We start from the raw sequence: 18,779 nt of genomic DNA on the forward strand, positions 1-18,779 counted from the left end.
CACGAGAAGAATCGAGAAGTGTGACCAATCGCACGGCATATTCGGCGTACGACGCGCTGTCACAACAGAGGAGAATGACAAGTGTACTCGTAGTCGTACTTGCGTACATCGACTGCACTGCGAATATTGCGATGGCTTTTGGGGTGCGTAATGCGTTACGGGGTGCGAACGCTATTTATAAACGCATCACGTCGCTATTAGTCGCGGTGTGTCGCGCGGTGAGAAACAGTCGAAAACGTATTTAATGCGCACCCCATGCAATAAATATAAATTTGTGCAATGTGTATGGTGTAATGCTGTTATGATTACAATGGGGATGATAACTGTGAGGTTGAATCGGATAAATTAGTGTAGAGGTTAAAAAATTAGAATTAAAAAAAATTATTTTTTGCGATTTATCTTTTTCTATGGGTTGGAATATAAAAATTATTTGGTAGATTAAATTCTTTATACTTTTGTTATATTGTGTGAAAATTTTGTTAAGATTGGTACAGTGGTTTAAAAGTTACAAGCCATTAAAGTTTGTTTTTTGATATTATTTGACTTGAGTTTATATTTCTTATTTTTTTGGACAAATTTGAAGATTACACGAGAACTATTCAACCAAATTTGTTGAAATTTTGTATATTTATTTTTTATATGTTGTTTATAATAATTTATAAGATTTATTAAATTTTATTAAAAAGTTTTTGAAATATTTAAAAAAAACTTTGAAAAACACAAAAATTTTACGTTTTTTTAATTTTTTGCAATTTTGTTATTAAATAACGCAAATATTTGATAACAAAAATAAGTTTTGATTATATAAAGTAAATTTTGAGGTAATTATAAATATATTCTGAAAGTTTTATTAAAATCTATTAATTAGTGTAAGAATTATAAGCGTTTGAATTTTTTTTTCTACAAAAATTCGTTTTTTGATTTTTTTGACTAAAATTCGTACTTAAAATTAAGATTCCACAAAAACTATCCATCCGATTTATTTTAAATTTGGCACAATTATGCATAATTATCAATATTTTAATTTTCCGAAAAAAAAAATTAATTTTTATTAATAACTTTTTATTTTATTCAAAAAAAACTAAACAAAATATTTCAAAATATCATAAAAATAACACAAATTGTATTTTTATCACTTAAAACATCAATTTCCATCCCTAAAATTAAACGCACCACATTAAATCTTCTATTTCTCGGTTAGTTTACCTCTTTAACAATCATCATCCCTTCATCCCCTATGTTATCCCTCTAATAACCGTTTTGAAAGTCAAAAAGTCATCTTGAATATAAACTCGCTTGTTTTCGGGGCGTAACTAAACGAAAATATGCTCGTTGGCTGTTCGCTGGGTGCCAACCCTCCAGACACATCACCGGAAGTGCCACAACAGTAGTCCACCCCTTGCGCCTCTTGCTGTTCGGGTCGTTACAGCGCGAAACCCCAATCCGGATGACAGAAGTTTATTGAAACAACGCTGGCGCGCACGCCGCTTTTCGCTGACTTCGGGAAAACTCCGAGTTTAACGGCGCGTGCAAGATAAACTGCCGCCGACGGAGGCGGCAAACCAACTTCACCCAAGTATCAGCCGCAGCAAATATTTTACAACACGCTTTTTAAATCATGAAAATTTAACCATCACAACACAATATTCCTATGTATAGTGATGTTTGGGGGCGGCGTGGAACACAATATGTACCACAATGTTTTGCATCACATCTTGAATGCGATGCATGCGACATGGACTTTTATTAATGGCCTTGATTAGTTTGGCGCTCACGGGCTGGGATTTATCGCAACGGCTGCAAACTGGTGGCGGTTGGGTGATGGGGGCGGCGGTGATGGTTGTGGAAGGGGATTCAATTTGGCAAACGCACACGCCAAAAGTAAATGACTCGACATAACGACATAAAAGCATTGTTTTCGAGCGTGCGGTGGCGGCGGCGGTGGGCAAACGTGCTTTTTTGTGTTTTTCAAAGCGTCACGCGTCACAAAGCGCGCACAAAACCCCACCGACGTAAAATATTGACAAATATTAAATGTTGTGATTTTTGACAGGCCAGGGAAGAAAATTTTACTTTTTTTATAAGCAAATATTTTTTATTTGCAGATTTAAGTGAGAAAAGTACTTTAGTCACGGGTTTTAGTCACGGGGAAGTTTTATACTTAAAATACTTAAAAATTAATAAAAATTGATTTTTTGAGTTAAAAATGAGAGAAAAATATTCTGAGAATATTTATAGCTTTAATTAATCTTGATTTTTAATTGATTTTCTTAAAGCAATTAATTTCTTTTTGATTTATGGCATCTTAAGACTTCAAACTTCGATTGTTGGTTTCTTTTGTCAAAGTTGTTGACATGACTGCGGATATTTCCTCAAAGAAAATTCGTGTGAAAAGAAATTTTCATTTTTCTTTCCCCGCTGATCAAAATGTAAAAAATAAAACAAAAATATACAGAGTGTTTCATAAATTCCTATTTTTTTAAATATTTTTATAAATTATTTAAATAAATGATGCAAAACACAATATTTTACTTAGATACTTATTAGTTATTACTATCACGTGTATGATAATGATACTATTACCTATGATTTTTATTATGATTTTCATTTTCTTTTGCTTTTGTGCTTCATTATCATTATTCAACGCTTGGAGCTTTCAAGCGAATGTCATTCCAGTGCCTACATAATTTATGATGCAACGTATTAAGAAAATTGATTTACTTTGGCCGCCGCCGCCGCCGCCATTGTTAGATTCAATAAGTGTATTAGCGGACACGGCGGACACATGAAAATGGCTTCATGATCGCGGCAGTAAAAATGAAAATAACGTTCACAAACAAAAATCCAACGAGCGTATAGTAGTAGTACCTATTAATGCACGGGTGAGTATAGTATGTTTGTATGTAGGTATTGCCATGCAGAGGTAAATAGAGAAATAGAAAACAATTCAGTGGACGGGTATTTATATTATAGGTAGAGGTAGTTATAGTTGTAGATAGTCATTTTTGTAGTCATAACATGATGTATATTTACAGGTAATATCAATAGTGGAATGGAGGAATCTGAAATTATTGAGTTATGGTTATTTAGACTGGAAAATATGATAAAAATATTTTACACCGTGACTAACGTTCGTGACTAAAGTACTTTACTTAAAAATATATAAATTAGGATAAAATATAATTAAAAATTAGACTTAAATTAAAAATTAATCAAAATTAACAAAAAATGATTTTAGGTTACTTTTATAAGTTAGGTTATGTTAGATTACATTAAATTAGGTTAAAATAGGTTATGTTTACAAAACTTATCATTTAGGTAGTAAAATATTGAGTCATTTTAACTGACTTAAGTCACCTATATTTACAAGTAATATCAATAGTGGAATGGAAGAATTTGAAATTATTGAGTCATGGTTATTTTGACTGGAAACTATGATAAAAATATTCCACACCGTGACTAAAGTTCGTGGCTAAGGTACTTTACCTAAAAATATATACCTAAATTATATAAATTAGGATAAGATATAATTAAAAATTGAACTTAAATTGCAAATCAATCAAAATTAACAAAAAATTGATTTTAGGTTATTTTTACAAATTAGGTTATGTTAGTTTACATTAAATTAGGTTAGAATAGGTTATGTTTACAAAACTTACAATTTAATAAAATCTTAAACCATTTTCAACTGACTAAAGTCACTTTTAAATTAAATAAACTAAAATAAACTTAATTTTTGTTAAAACATTTAAATAAACAATAAATAAACAATTTTTTAATTAATTGATAAACCTAATTACTCCCCAAAGTCTTCCACCTTACAATACATAATTATTTCCACATAAATTGCACACCAAACGAAATTTAAATATAAATTCAAAAAGTTCACTTAATAAAAAAGTTTAGAACTTAATTCACAACTGCCTGCCTACGATAATAATGATTTCCTGTTAATACGATATTAATTTATTCTATAAATTAACCACGTAACCCTATACTTAGCGTAATCTGCTTTCATGCTCCTTCTCTTTTTTTCCTTCTTCTTCATTTTTTTTTTCTTGAACCAAATCCATGCGAGGTGTTTTTTTAATTAAAAAATACGCGTACTCTTTCATTATTATTATTTCTTATAAAATTACTATTTAAATGGTGGGCATGAATGAAACGATCCATTATAAAATTAACAACATAAAACTAATCAAAACTAAGTATTCAAAACTTTATGTAAAAGTAGTAGTAGTAGTAATAGTAATAATAGTAGATTCAGATCCATAACCTCACTTGACATAACCTCAAATTTAATTTTTTTCATTTTAAATCAAAGTGGAGGTTATTATGTTTAAATTTAAATTTTTTCACAAGATACTTACACTTACACGTGTTACCTACTTGTAGTTTACGTGGTAAACGCGTAACTGTGTAAAGATTGTTATTAAAAATATGTAATTATGAGGATGAAGGCACTTTGTCGGGTTATAGATGTTACAGTTTAATGAACTTGCTATATGTGGATTTGGATAGGTTGTGCTTGTGATTAAAGTTGATGTGAACTATTCCAAGAAGCTCGAATTATTTCTCAATCAAAACATTTAAACAATTAGTTTAGATTTGGGTGTATATATGAGGTTGAGACCACACACAACATTATTATTAAGTCAGTTTATTATTAAGTGAAGTGTGGTGGATATTTTTTAATAGAAGTTATTTATCACACGCTAACTAAACATCAAGTGAAAATAGGAATATAGCTTGAGTATTACCTATTTACTAATACAGTAATGAGATTTTTTTCTACTACCAAATTTTTGCACGGTTTTGACGCACAAAAGTGGTATTTTATACACGAATTGCCAGAATTGTGATTAAAGTACTTTAGCCACGGGTTTTAGTCACGGGGCGGAGTTTTTGGGTTAACATAACCTCAAATCAAGTTTTCTTTATTTTTTCTGCAATTTATAACAATTTTTGTGTTTAATTATTGTTTTTAACTTAGAAAAACTAATTTATCTATACCAAAATTAAATATACATAAATCTACTAAACTTAAGTCACTTCAAAATACAATATCATCTTCCCAAATAATAAATTTTATTAACCTAACCTATTCTAACATATTCTAACCTAACCCAACATAACCTCACTTGTAATAAATTTCCAAAATGAATTCTTCTTTGTTTTCCCGTTGATTTATTCCTATTTAATTTATTTTTTCCACTTTGCTGCTATTTGCTATACGCTGTTGCTAGGTGAGAGTGTCGGGCCAGTTAAATAGCCCTCTCTTTAATTACCGCGCAATTAGGGCCGTGCTTGCGGTCTCTGTGAGCGATATATTCTCCGCGCGCCCGAGAGCCGGCCTAGATTGATGACTCTCGAGTACTTTAGACGCGCCGAGAAGCTTCTACTGTTTTCTGTACTCGTATCGCTTCGGCTCTAATCACATCGCCACATAACGACACCACCTCAAACGAGATCTAAATAGACAGCAACAGCACATTCATTACAAATTGCTAATTTAATTTCGTACGCCTGCAAATTGGGTTAGAAATTATTGCAGAGAGTAGTTAATAATTTATTTGAGGTTATATAAGGTTAGAATATTATATTTTATACTAGGTTTTATGCTTAAGTTAAAATTTGTTGTTTTGTTGGTTATGTTTGTGAGTTGATGAGAATAAAACTGGGATTAAACAGTAATGACAAGTTAATGAGTACCACTGTCCGTTATTTCATTACAATGGGCGTGTATGCTGTAGATTGCACTCCACGCATGGTTTACAGTCAACATTTATGATATTTATCCTGGGTAATTCACTTTAAATCATTTAAATGTTATATTTTTAAAGTGTGGTATAATTTTGTTGATGTTTAAAGCATGATTACTCAGGTAATTAAAAAGATAGAAAATTGGGTGAAATGTTATTGGAAAGATAATTTTATGTAGAATTTTCTTGTTAAATTTTGATTATTTATGATAAGTAGTTTTTGTGTTATTAAGAAAAAAGAAAAATATTGTCATTTTATACAAATTATAGAAATGAAATAAAATTGGCAATAACGCTGGAATTAATAAAGATAAAAACTTGATTTTTGTTGTGTTTTGTACTTATTGATTAGTATTATATGTGGGGTTAATATTTATTTGTTTAAATAATTCTTATTTGTTTAAAATTAGAAAAAACAGAAAAAAAAGCAAAAAAATTAAATTTTATTACAAAATATCAAATTTTGACAATGAATAACTCAAGTAATTAAAATGGTATAATATTGTATAAAACATCATTACAAAGGGAATTTAATTTACTTTCTATGTACCAAATATAAAAATTGTGTGTTTTATAGTTTTTGTGTAATCATAAAAAAAGTAAACAAAATGATTTTTACAAATTTTTTCTTGCAACAAAAAAATCGAACAAAAACTAGATTTATTTTTGTCGAATTAAGTTTTAATTATTATCACTATATAAAACATTATTCTTTACACTTTAAACAACATATTCCATAAATATACAGGGTGTTTCTATTATTCTACATCAATTTTCCCGCCAAACAAAACTTTTTTTAAAATTTTTCTCATTTTTTCATTTTCCACACAAAACCTCACACTTTCCAAAACCTAGCCGTCCCTGGCCGAGCTAACTTAGCGTAACCGTAGGTACACACGACGGCTAATGCATTCTTTATGTTTCCGTAATAGAAACAGTGACGCGGCGCGCCCGCGAGAAGAATGCGCAATGAGCGGGGTTTTATTTCCATCCCTCAACCGCACACTTCTCCACCACCACCTAAATACTTTCAACTCAACATACATAGGTTGAGTGTTCATTATTCCACTGCATCGTGGTGTGTTTTTCCTGCGCACTGGTTTTAATTGCGAATTCATCGCGAGTCCGATAAAATGCTAATACAATATTTCCATTGTGCTTTTAACTTTGGTGGCTTGCCACGTGGCGACGACGTCGCACGTAGATATTTTAAGTATTGTATGCCAGCGCTTGTCGCGAAGCTCGTAAAAGTTTTTTTGCGCGCGGAGCTTTTATGCACTGCCGTTAAAAGAAAACAACGCGAACACGAGAGCACTTACGGCAAATGATATATTCACAAGTCATTTCAGAGAGTCGACAAAACGTTTACATTCAGGATTTATTTTGTCTATACAAAACCTAAAAATAAAAAATAAAAAATAAAACACCCTGTATATATTTTGAAACATCAACACTCTGTATATATAAAATTATTTATATAATTTATTTTGAATTTACATTTAAATAAACTTAAAATTATTTTGAAAAAATTTAAAATTTAATTTTTGATAAAAATAATAAAACACCCTGTATAAAAATATTTTTCCTAACATTCTGTACATATTACCTATTTTTAAATCATTTTAATTTTAAATTTTCTTTAAAAATAATTTTTGAAAAAATATTTTACAACACCCTGTATATATTTTTTACCCAACACCTTGTATAAAATATTTTTTACTGTAAAATTTATATTAATTTCACATAAAAATTAATTTCTGGACGAAACATTTTGTAACACCCTGTATAAAATATTTTATCAGCCATTTTGTTTATAACTAATGTATATTCTGATTAAATTCCATGTGTAAATAAAAATTTATTATCTCTACACATTCTAACATTTAATTTGCGCGAGTGTAATTTATAATGTGTGCAATAATATAAGCCGGTAATCGATTTAATGATTAATCCAAAGATAAATAATTGCAGGCGAAGATTAATGCGCTTGAAAGTTGTTTACAATCATTAAACGCCAACGATTGCATACGCGTGCATATTAATTGCGCAATTATTGCTATCAATGTAAATAGCTGTGGAAATATGCAAAGCAGCGACACCTATCATCAACACAACACACTTAACCTCACTTTACATAACCTTAAAGATAGATATTTGTATTTACAACCTTTTTCTAATCATATCTTTTGTGTTATACGTATTATTTGATGTTATGAATTGAAAATTGGATTAGGAAATTGGAAACCTACGCGAGTTGTTGTATGAATTATTAAATGGGACTGGCAGATATGTTATACGATGTTTTACGCCCAGCTAATGATCATGAACTATAAAGTATCACAGCGATAAGTACTTGTAAACTTAATGATCTGTTAATTAAATTCGTGCGCGTGCAAATAAAATGTAATGTTGCTATAAACACTTCAATCGGCTTAAGTTAAGTTTATTTACATTTAATTGCAGCAAAAAATATTTAGGTTATGTTCATTTTAGAAAAAATTACATTTTTTATTATACTTAACTTAAGTTTTCTTTATTTTTAAGTTATGTGTTTTTATTTAACACGTTAAGGACGGCGTGTACCACCGGTGGTACACACGCGTCTGGTCTGTGGGACGGCGTGTACCACCGGTGGTACACGGCTCATTTGAAACGAGACTTATTCATTTTTGACTACACCACTGGTTAGGTTAAATCTTCTCCTCGTTTCACCTATACAATCAGGGCCTTGCATCTTTGTCATCAAATGTGTCACTCAGATTACATATTATAATAAATAGTGACGGACAAAAGTTTCAGTTTTGGCTTCAAATTTGGTTTCGGCCAAAATTGGCTGAAACTTTTGGCAGAACCGAAACTCAGTGTTCGTGAATTATCGTGCGTCGTTCGGCTAACTCGCGGCTAAGTCGTGGTGGTCACTTGCCATCTCAGTTCGCACATAGTTTCGGTCGGACTCTAAAGATAAAGGCATTCATTACAAAGAAAATAAATAAATGGCGACGCAACTGCAAAAACAATCGCTTTTTGATACAGCAATGCATAACCACCAGTGGCGCACAGCTGAATTAATTAGACGGAGTTGAAAATGCTCAAACGCCGCCCGATGCGACAGACACCCAAAAACCGCGCCGTCCTCAACGTGTTAAGTATTTCATTGATTTTTTTAAGATGAATAAACATAACCACACTTAATTTAAGTAAATTTAACTTTAAAAAATAAAGAAATTCATATGAATTATTGATTTTACCTGTTTTTCGTATTTGATGTTATCTCTCATAGTAAAATATTTAATATTTTGTTGAAATTGTATTTAAAATTGCTATTTTATTATTTTTTGTAATAAAAAATGTATTTTCCGCCGGAAATACTAAAAAATTATATTTTTTCATAAATAATTTAAACATAACACAATTTAATTATTATTTTAACTATTTCTTGGTTAATATTATTCTCACCCAACATAACCAAACTTAACCAAATATAATTTAACCAAACATAACCTTAAAAATACGTAAACTCATGCAAAACACAAATTTCAATCATTTTTCTTATTTTATATCATATTCTAATGCTCAATAAACATAATTCTTCTTTAAAATCCATCAAAAATTAATTTTTCTTTCAAATTTTACAAAAAATAATTTTTTCCCATTTATTGTCTAAAAATGCTTTAAAACACTCTGTATATATAATAAAATGTTTAATACGAGTATGTTTAATGTTTAATCGATGGTGGAATTTTCAATTTTCAATTTTCAATTTGTGATTCGAAATTCCATTGAAAGCTTTAATGCATACTACACAGCCATTCAATTAGCGTGTCTGTGTGCGCGCGCGCAGTGTGTTTAGTGTTTTTTATCGATGATAAACATTAATTTGTTTTCGCCGCCGAGCTGCGCCGCGCCGCTCACGACTAATAATAAGTGAGTGTGTAGGTAAATACTTAAGTCGTCTATGCGTGCTCTCTGCATTAGTATTAGTAGTAGTAGTAGTTTATGCGTTTATTGGATGCCACATCGTTGGAAATCAACTGGTAGTCGAGTCAAAGTCGTTGATAGATCATTGCGTCAATGTATGCAAATGCAAATCGACTCGCGCATTCAATTTGTTTACGAGCGTCGTAAAACTGTGCGCACAAAGTGGGCAAATGTGGTCGAGTGCATTTAATTAAAAAAGCAAACGGTATTTGATTAATGTCAGCGAATGTAAATATTTGTTTAATGTTAAATTTGCAAATAACATGATTTATAGCTAAAAATATGTTTGGATTATTAATATTTAAACAAATTAAACATTTTTAAAGCTTCTATTTAATTTTAAGTAAATATATGTAAGAATAGGTTAGATTTGAGGTTATGTTAGAAAAAATTGAGGTTAGAATACTTAAAATTCAGTTTTAAGGCTTTTTTCAATTTAAAAAAATATTAAAACACTCTGTATAATTAAATGTTATGTCGGACATTTTGTAAAAATATAATTTTATAAGAATAAATCAAATTTTTATAAATTATGTTAAATTTTGAGTAAATATTTGAAAAAATAGCTTTTATTTGAGGTTATATTAAGAAAAAGTGAAGTTAGTAAGTTCACAATTAACTATTTACTAATTTAAAGTTATAATTTTATGGTTATGAACCTTCTACTTCATTTTGAAAGCTTTATTTGCGAAAAAGACATTCAATTTTCTTGATTTTTAGGTTAAAATCAATATAACTTCAAAATGTATCATTTCTAGGTTAAAATAATCACTTTTTATAATAAAAATGTGATTATCTTTAATAAATACCTACTTAAATCTAATTTTGAGGTTATTATCCTTGTCACTTGTCAAAAATCAACTCAAAATGTAAATAAATCAATTTTTCCATTTCCCCAACGCATGCGACGTAAATATATTACACACCTAAACCAAATTGAACACACAGATTTCCACCACGCACACAATGCACACGTTGTGCAACCGCGTTTGAGTGCGATGTATTTATTACGTTCAATAAATTGCGAACGCTCTATTTGCGCAGCGGTCCATGCAAGATGAAGTGCGATATATGGACGCATTGAGCAAGTGCATAGAGTGCACAGGACCGCATTCATAACCTCAAATTTCTGCTATCTATTCCTCTAACTTATAAATATAAAGTATAAATACGTTACTGTGTATTGTTGCGATAGTTGATATGGGGTGGTTTTCGGTGGGTTGCGAGGGCGATGGTGATGGAAACTATTATATTTTAAAGAAAGCGCACGCGTCACGCATGGCGGGGCAGCGCTTCGGGGGTCATTTGTGTTGCCACTTGCGATTCGCCACCGTCGGCGTATATTGTACGTCGAAATCAAACATTTGTGCTTCATCACACACCCCTATCGGTATCGAATAAATATGCTTTTCTAGCTAAAAGCCACTTGTTTGACCTCCACAAATGCCAGAGAGTAAATATTAAAGCGGGAAATATTACAATTGAGGTTAATTCACCAAAAATCAATTTTAATTAAATAAATAATAATTTTGAGGTTATTCAGAGAAATAAATAAGTTTTAGGTTAGTTTTATGTTGTTTTAACATAAATAAACAATATTGATCATTAAAATAACAGTAAAAATGTTGATTTTTCATGATAAAAATTAGTTTTTAACAATTTTTAGCACATTTTTAGGTTAAACATACAATTTCATTGAAAAAATGAAGATTCGAAAGGATTTCTTTAGTTTTTGAGGTTAAAATTTATAACAAAATATTATTTTGAGGTTATTTTATCATTTTTAGGTTAAAACATTAATTCTTTAATATTTTATAATTAAAATACAAATTTTTAGGTTATTCATCTTCAAATATATATTCCTCGATCATAATTCACTAATATAACCTCAATTTACACAATTTTAAGGTTATTTCCTAATTTCCATAAAAATTTACTTCAAAATTAACAAATTTTCCAATAAAAACAAAAATTAATTCAATTCATACATCCCAAAATACAAATCAACCAAAAATCAACCTCAAAATAATTTGTTTGTATACCTAACCTAAAAAAACACAATCAACACTTCCAAACATTGAAATCGATCACGATCACCTGCTACAATAGTAATTTCCTCTCTAACAGCGAAAGCACTCAAAAAACACAAAGAAACAATGCGGTATAAAAACTCCACAGCTATTCTCATTTTTATAGGGTTAGGTTGTCATGAAGTGAGGTTATGATCTCGACGCGCTGCACACTCTCGGTGTAATTTGTCCGGTCAACTTGTAATCATTCTGTCATAACCGCCGCGTTAGCACCGCTCCGCAGACACCTGTGTATCCATATACCTGTGTGCGCTACGAGTATCCTCATCTCCTCATCTTTTCTTTTGTTCTTCACTGCGTCTTGTCGGCGTGCGCAATGCTTACCTGTTTGATGTTTGAACGTGTACGCACGTTCGCCGACGCGCACTATTATTATCATCGCTTCTACAAGCACCGAACGCGTAGAGTAGAGAAACACACGAAAAGTGAACTTGACAGCTCCGACACCTAGATCTATTGGGCGCTGGTTAGGTGTGCGTATGAGTAGTACTAGTATTTAGAAGCGAAAAAGGTGAGAACTTGACAAAATTTAATGACGGAGAATTTGTTTCGGTGTGTTTGGTGATATTTTCGGTCACAATCGCAATTATATTGTAGTTAGGTGTCGTTAATCAGCGTTATTACGATTCATTAGTGATTATTTTCCATTGGTCACAAGTGGATGTGGATTTAGGTTATGTTGGTCACACGTTGAGGTTAAATGTGTGAATTAAATGTGTTCTTTTTAGTTTTTTTTTATTGTTTTTTGTTGAAATAAGGTTAAGTTATGTAAATTTAACCTAAAAATTATTACATTTTAATATATAGATGTCTGTTTTAGTGATATTATTGGTTATAACCTCAAAAATTAATCTAAAAAGTATGTTTTAATGTAGTTAAGAAAAAAAATCATAAATTTGCATGATATTTTAGAGTTTATGCAATTTTTAGAGATAAATGAGGTTAAAATTCGTGTGTTTAATGTAAAAATTGGTTATGTTGAGAAATTTTAACCTAAAAATGACAAATATAACCTGTAAATAATTAAATTTAAGTTTTTGACTAAAATATACATAAAACAATATGTGTTTTGATTATAATCAACAGTTTTATGTTATATAGGGGAGAGTAGCCATATTTGGACCATTTTTATATTTTTTTATTTATAGAGCCACATATAAACTGTCAATAAAAATTAAGTAGCGGAAAAGTAACTCACAAGGCTTACCAACAAAATGATATTTTTGGTTTAAGTAAAAATTATATTTATACCCCTCAAATTTCATTTTAAAAAAATTGTGTTTTTGGTCCAAATTAAGAAACCGGTTTCCTAAATTGGACCGCGTGGTTTCCTAAATTGGACCATGCTTTTTTAACGGCAATTGACACAATAGTAAATTTTAGTTTTAGCAGTAACACAAGCACATTTTGTTTAAACCAAAGTGCGGCATTTCATACAGTGGATCATTTCGAAGATTTGTGCTCGTCCACAAGCTTTTCTAGGAGGTCGAAAAAATGATATACGTTTTCCCTGTTAAAACCCCGGTGCCTGTCTTCGGTCCAACTTGGGCAACTTGAAGAATTTATATTTAATGATCAACGACAATCTTAATATAACATAACCTCTCAAAATTAATACTATAAATTATAGATAAATAAATAAGCTTTCTGATGATATAATAATAATCGGTAAAACTAACGTTTAAACGGCTTGACAGCTTTTGCAATTACGTCGTTATAATAGATTTGATAATCAATGATATACGAAGTTGTTGTCACGATGCAAACACGCGGCAAGTTTTAACCCAAATAGTTGCATTAATTGTTTATAAATACGAGTAAAACGAGGGGCCAGTCTATTTTTGCACAAACTTCAACAGTCCGCGGATATCGTGGTGGTCCAACTTAGGCGCTGGTCCAAATTAGGCTACCTTCCCCTATGACTGTTTTTCTTCTCTCAGTTGATATAACCTCAAAATTTAACCTAAAAAGTGTATTTTAACGTAGAAATAAAAGAAAATTATAAAATTGCATGATATTTTAGAGTTTATGCAATTTTTAGACGTAAATGAGGTTAAAATTTATGTGTTTAATGAAAAACTAGGTTATGTTGAGAAATTTTAACCTAAAAATGACAAATATAACCTGTAAATAATTAAATTTAAGTTTTTGACTAAAATATGCATAAAACAATATGTGTTTTAATTATAATCAACAATTTTAGGTTATAGATGATTGTTTTACTTCTGTTATCTCTAAATATAATTTAAAAGTGTGTTTTTATGTATATTTCTTGTTGAAAAACATAAAATAAATCGCTTTCTTATTACATTTTGTTAATTTAATCATTTTTTTACTTTTAAACAACTAAAAATATGATCCTTCAATTTTTCTATGTTCTCCATCTCATAACCTCAAAATTTAACCTCAAAGTGATTAAATTTTAATGTATAGATTTCATTTTGAGTGATATTATTGTTTATAACCTCAAAATTTAACCTAAAAAGTGTGTTTTAATGTAGTTATGAAAAAAAAATCATTAAATTGGTAGATATTTTAGTGTTTATGCAATTTTTAGAGGTAAATGAGGTTAAAATTCATGTGTTTAATGTAAAAATGGGTTATGTTGAGAAATTTTAACCTAAAAATGACAAATATAACCTAAAAATGATTAAATTTTAAGTTTTTAACAAAAACATGCATAAAACAATATGTGTTTTGATTATAATCAACAATTTTAGGTTATAGATGATTGTTTTACTTCTGTTATCTCTAAATATAACTTAAAAAGTGTGTTTTTATGTATTTTTCTTATTGAAAACATAAAATACTTCGCTTTCTTATTACATTTTGTTAATTTAATCATTTTTTAACTTTTAAACAACTAAAAATATTATTCTTCAAATTTTCTATGTTCTCCATCTCATAACCTCAAAATTTAACCTCAAAATTTCAAGTAATTTCAAGTAAGTAAATAAAAGGTGTGAAGAATGCGTGTTTCGAATGTGTTTCTCCTCGCGCGTTTTTGGTTTGTTTTGTGTGCAATTTGGCGTCCGTGGCATTCGGCAGCAAAGGCTGCAGAGAGCTGTGCACTGCGGCGTGATTACGGTGGTTTAAGTCGGCGCTTAATTGCTGTTTACCGAGCCCATTCGCGCGTTTGATCCGGCGCAGATCGGCGCTGGGCTCGCGCGCGTCCTGTGATTATTCCAGCGCCCGACGCGCTCGCCGCGCCGCAGCTACCAATTTACGGCCGCGGGATATATATCAAACATATACACACACACAAGAAGAAGAGAGGAGCGCAGCATCGCAAACATCTAATTATGTCGCGCGCCGACCGCGGCCGTGGTGCACACACGCTGCATGCCCGGATTCGGATTCGGAGCGATATTTTACGGCCTGTTACGCTCCGCACTCCATAGACACGCAGATCGGGTGAGATGGCTGCTGCTGCTGGTAAAATTGGATGGGAAACGAGGGAAATCATTAAATTGCTAAGTATTTTACTGGTTTTGCTATTTTAAGACACAAATTGGGTTAAAATGAGTATGAGTGGTTTACAAATTAGGTTAGGTTAAGTAAAATTAACCTATAAATTTATAAATCATAATATTTCATCATAAATATGCAGAAAATACAAAATATTTGAGTTTTAACTTACAAATTCAGTCACTTGTAACAAAATACTACTTCTATCATTTGTCATAACCTCAAAAGTTAACCTAAAAAGCGTGTTTTAATTTTTTGTTGTGGTAAAGCAGGAAATCTTACAGTTTTTTATTTTTAATGCAAACAACACGAAAAATTAATATTTTATGTTTTACTTCATATTTCATGACTAACATTATTTTATGTTAGTTTTATAGGTTACTAGCTTTAACCCGCGGATTCGCTCGCGAATATCTAAAATAAAGAAGTTGCTTCCGTACGCGTCTGTAGTCACAGAAGAAGTAACAATGAAGTAGAATGGCGAGAAGTTTAAAATGGCTGAAAGTATAGTCTATGGAAGTATAGTGTAAGTCTCCATAGTGTAGTCAATTGATTTGATGTTGACGTAGCTGTCGGTAATACAGTGTGATAATACAGTGTGATGGTACTATAGTACTTAGGTTTGAGCTTCATTGCTGGAATGCTAGATGGCGTTAAAGTAGTCAAATAGCCAGATGCAGAGGTATTATTGGCTAAACAATTTCTTTATTTTATTTCAAAAATAATTTTTTTATTGAATAAAAGTAGCCTATAAACCATTCGGGGACCACTAAGAATATGTGTACTCATTTTCATGATGATCGGTTAAGTAGTTTTTGCGTAAAAGTGTAACAAACATTGAACTTTCGCATTTATAATATTAGTAGGGATATATAACATAACCTAAAAATTTAACCAAAAACTAATTTTTAGCGTAAAATCAACAAAATTTCATGATTTTATCTTCAAATTCTTTCCAGCAATTAAGCGCCGACTTAAACCACCGTAATCACGCCGCAGCCCTTGCTGCTGAATGCCACGGACGCCAAATTGCACACAAAACAAACCAAAACGCGCGAGGGAAAACACATTCGAAACACGCATTCATCACACCTTTTATTTACTTATGTGTTATGTGGAAATGAGGTTAAGTTATGCAAATTTAACCTAAAAATTATTAAATTTTGTTATATAAATGTCAGTTTTAGTGATATTATTGGTTATAACCTCAAAATTTAACCTAAAAAGTGTATTTTACTGTCGAAATGAGAAAAAAATCATTAAATTGGCAGATATTTTAGTGTTTGTGTGATTTTCAGACGTAAATTAGGTTAAATTATATGTGTTTAATGTAAAAATAGGTTATGTTGAGAAATTTTAACCTAAAAATGATAAATATAACCTGATATTTGATGGCTATTGGATATTTCATCATAAATATGCAGAAAATACAAAATATTTGAGTTTTAACTTACAAAAGTTAACCTAACCGTGTTTTAATGTATTTTTCTTGTGGTAAAGCAGAAAATTTTACAGTTTTTATTAGATTTTGTTAATTCTATTATTTTTTAATGCTAAACAACAGGCAAAATTAATATTTTATGTTTTTACTTCTTATTTCATGACTAACATTGTTTTATGTTAGTTTTTATAGGTTATATTTCGTACTGCGCGTGTCATTATAGCGGAGCGCACGGTGTGCTAATACCGCTAATATTGTGTGTGAATGCAAACGACGGATAAATAATCGGGGCCCGGCGAACGCGTTAAGCGTAATTATCGTAATTACGGGCGGCATTTTTGTTCTCTCGCCGGCGCAGCGCGCGTTATTACCGACGCATGAGAATGGGAACCCAATAAATACGTTTGCTCAAGTGCCGGTCGAAAATTATCGGCTACGAAATACACAACACAGATGTAAATATAAAAATCTTATTTGTGCACCGTATTTAACCTCAAAATATTATTTAAAAAAAAAGAAGCAGAAATGTTGATTTTGTGTCAAAAATTGTTATTTTAGGTTATATTTTGAGGTTAAAGTAAGTTTTATTAATTTATACATCCAAAAATGATTGAAAACTCATGAAAAATTGTTAAAATGTGTTAAAATTGACAGTTTTACCGTCAACTGTCAAAACGCTGTCTAAAATAGTATTTGACTTCAAATCAAATACAACATAACCTCAAAATTTAACAAAAAAACTAATTTTTTAGCGTAAAAACAATTTCATGATTTTATGTTAAATTTCCTTCATAAAACTTAAATTCTACCTAAAACTAAATCCTAACCTCTTATATAACCTAAAATTTGCATGTTACGTTTGTGTATTCGAATATTCGAATATTCGAATATTTTCCCACAAATTAAAATAATTTTAAGTAATAGCTGGCAATCGGATGTGATTGTGATTGCTTTCCAATATATAATATCGATAAAAGATTAACATTAACAATAAATGGCGGCCATCACAATGGCGGCGCGTACCGATAATCGAATATATCACTGCGCGTGTCATTATAGCGGAGCGCACGGTGTGCTAATACCGCTAATATTGTGTGTGAATGCAAACGACGGATAAATAATCGGGGCCCGGCGAACGCGTTAAGCGTAATTATCGTAATTACGGGCGGCATTTTTGTTCTCTCGCCGGCGCAGCGCGCGTTATTACCGACGCATGAGAATGGGAACCCAATAAATACGTTTGCTCAAGTGCCGGTCGAAAATTATCGACTACGAAAATACAAAACGCAGATGTAAATATCAAAATCTTATTTGTGAACCGTATTTAACCTCAAAATATTATTATCTTATAAAAATTACAAAAAAAAACAAGCGGAAATTTTGTTTTTTTGTCAAAATTTGTTATTTTAGGTTATATTTTGAGGTTAAATCAGGTTTTATTAATCTACACATTTAAAAATGATTGAAAACTCATGAAAAATTGTAAAAATGTGTGAAAATATGAGAGTTGTAGCTGTCAACTGTCAAAACGCTGTCTAAAATTGTATTTGACCTTCAAATCAACAAAAAAACATCAAAATTATGGCCAAAATACTTTAAAATAATGATTTCTATATAATAATAGTATTATTCTACAATATTTTAAGGTTATATTATGTAAAATCTGTCAAAATATTGAAAATTAACTAAAAACTTTGTAAAAACTTAAAAAAACTGCAAAAATACAAAGTTTTTTTGTGTTTCAACAGCAAAACAAGTAAAAAACTAAAAAAAATATGTTTTTAGGTTATTTTTTGTAGTTCTGTCAACTGTCAAATGTCAAATTCATGTCAAAAACTTAATATGACCTTAAACTGTCAAATTTTCAGTGTTTTTTCAGTAAAACACCAAAAAAACAATAAAATTATGTTAACAAACAAATATTTTAACTTTTTAACAAAGATTTTATCAAATATTGTCAAAAAATGAATAAAATCTCAAAATATGAGTAAAAATATAACATTGTAATAAACTAGTACTAAAAACATGTTTACAAAGTTG

Source organism: Atheta coriaria, unplaced genomic scaffold (assembly GCF_025399875.1).
Source record: "Atheta coriaria isolate IRGN ID8LTWV9N9 unplaced genomic scaffold, Caltech_Dcor_3.1 hic_scaffold_8_pilon, whole genome shotgun sequence".
In the NCBI taxonomy this organism is placed as follows: domain Eukaryota; kingdom Metazoa; phylum Arthropoda; class Insecta; order Coleoptera; family Staphylinidae; genus Dalotia; species Dalotia coriaria.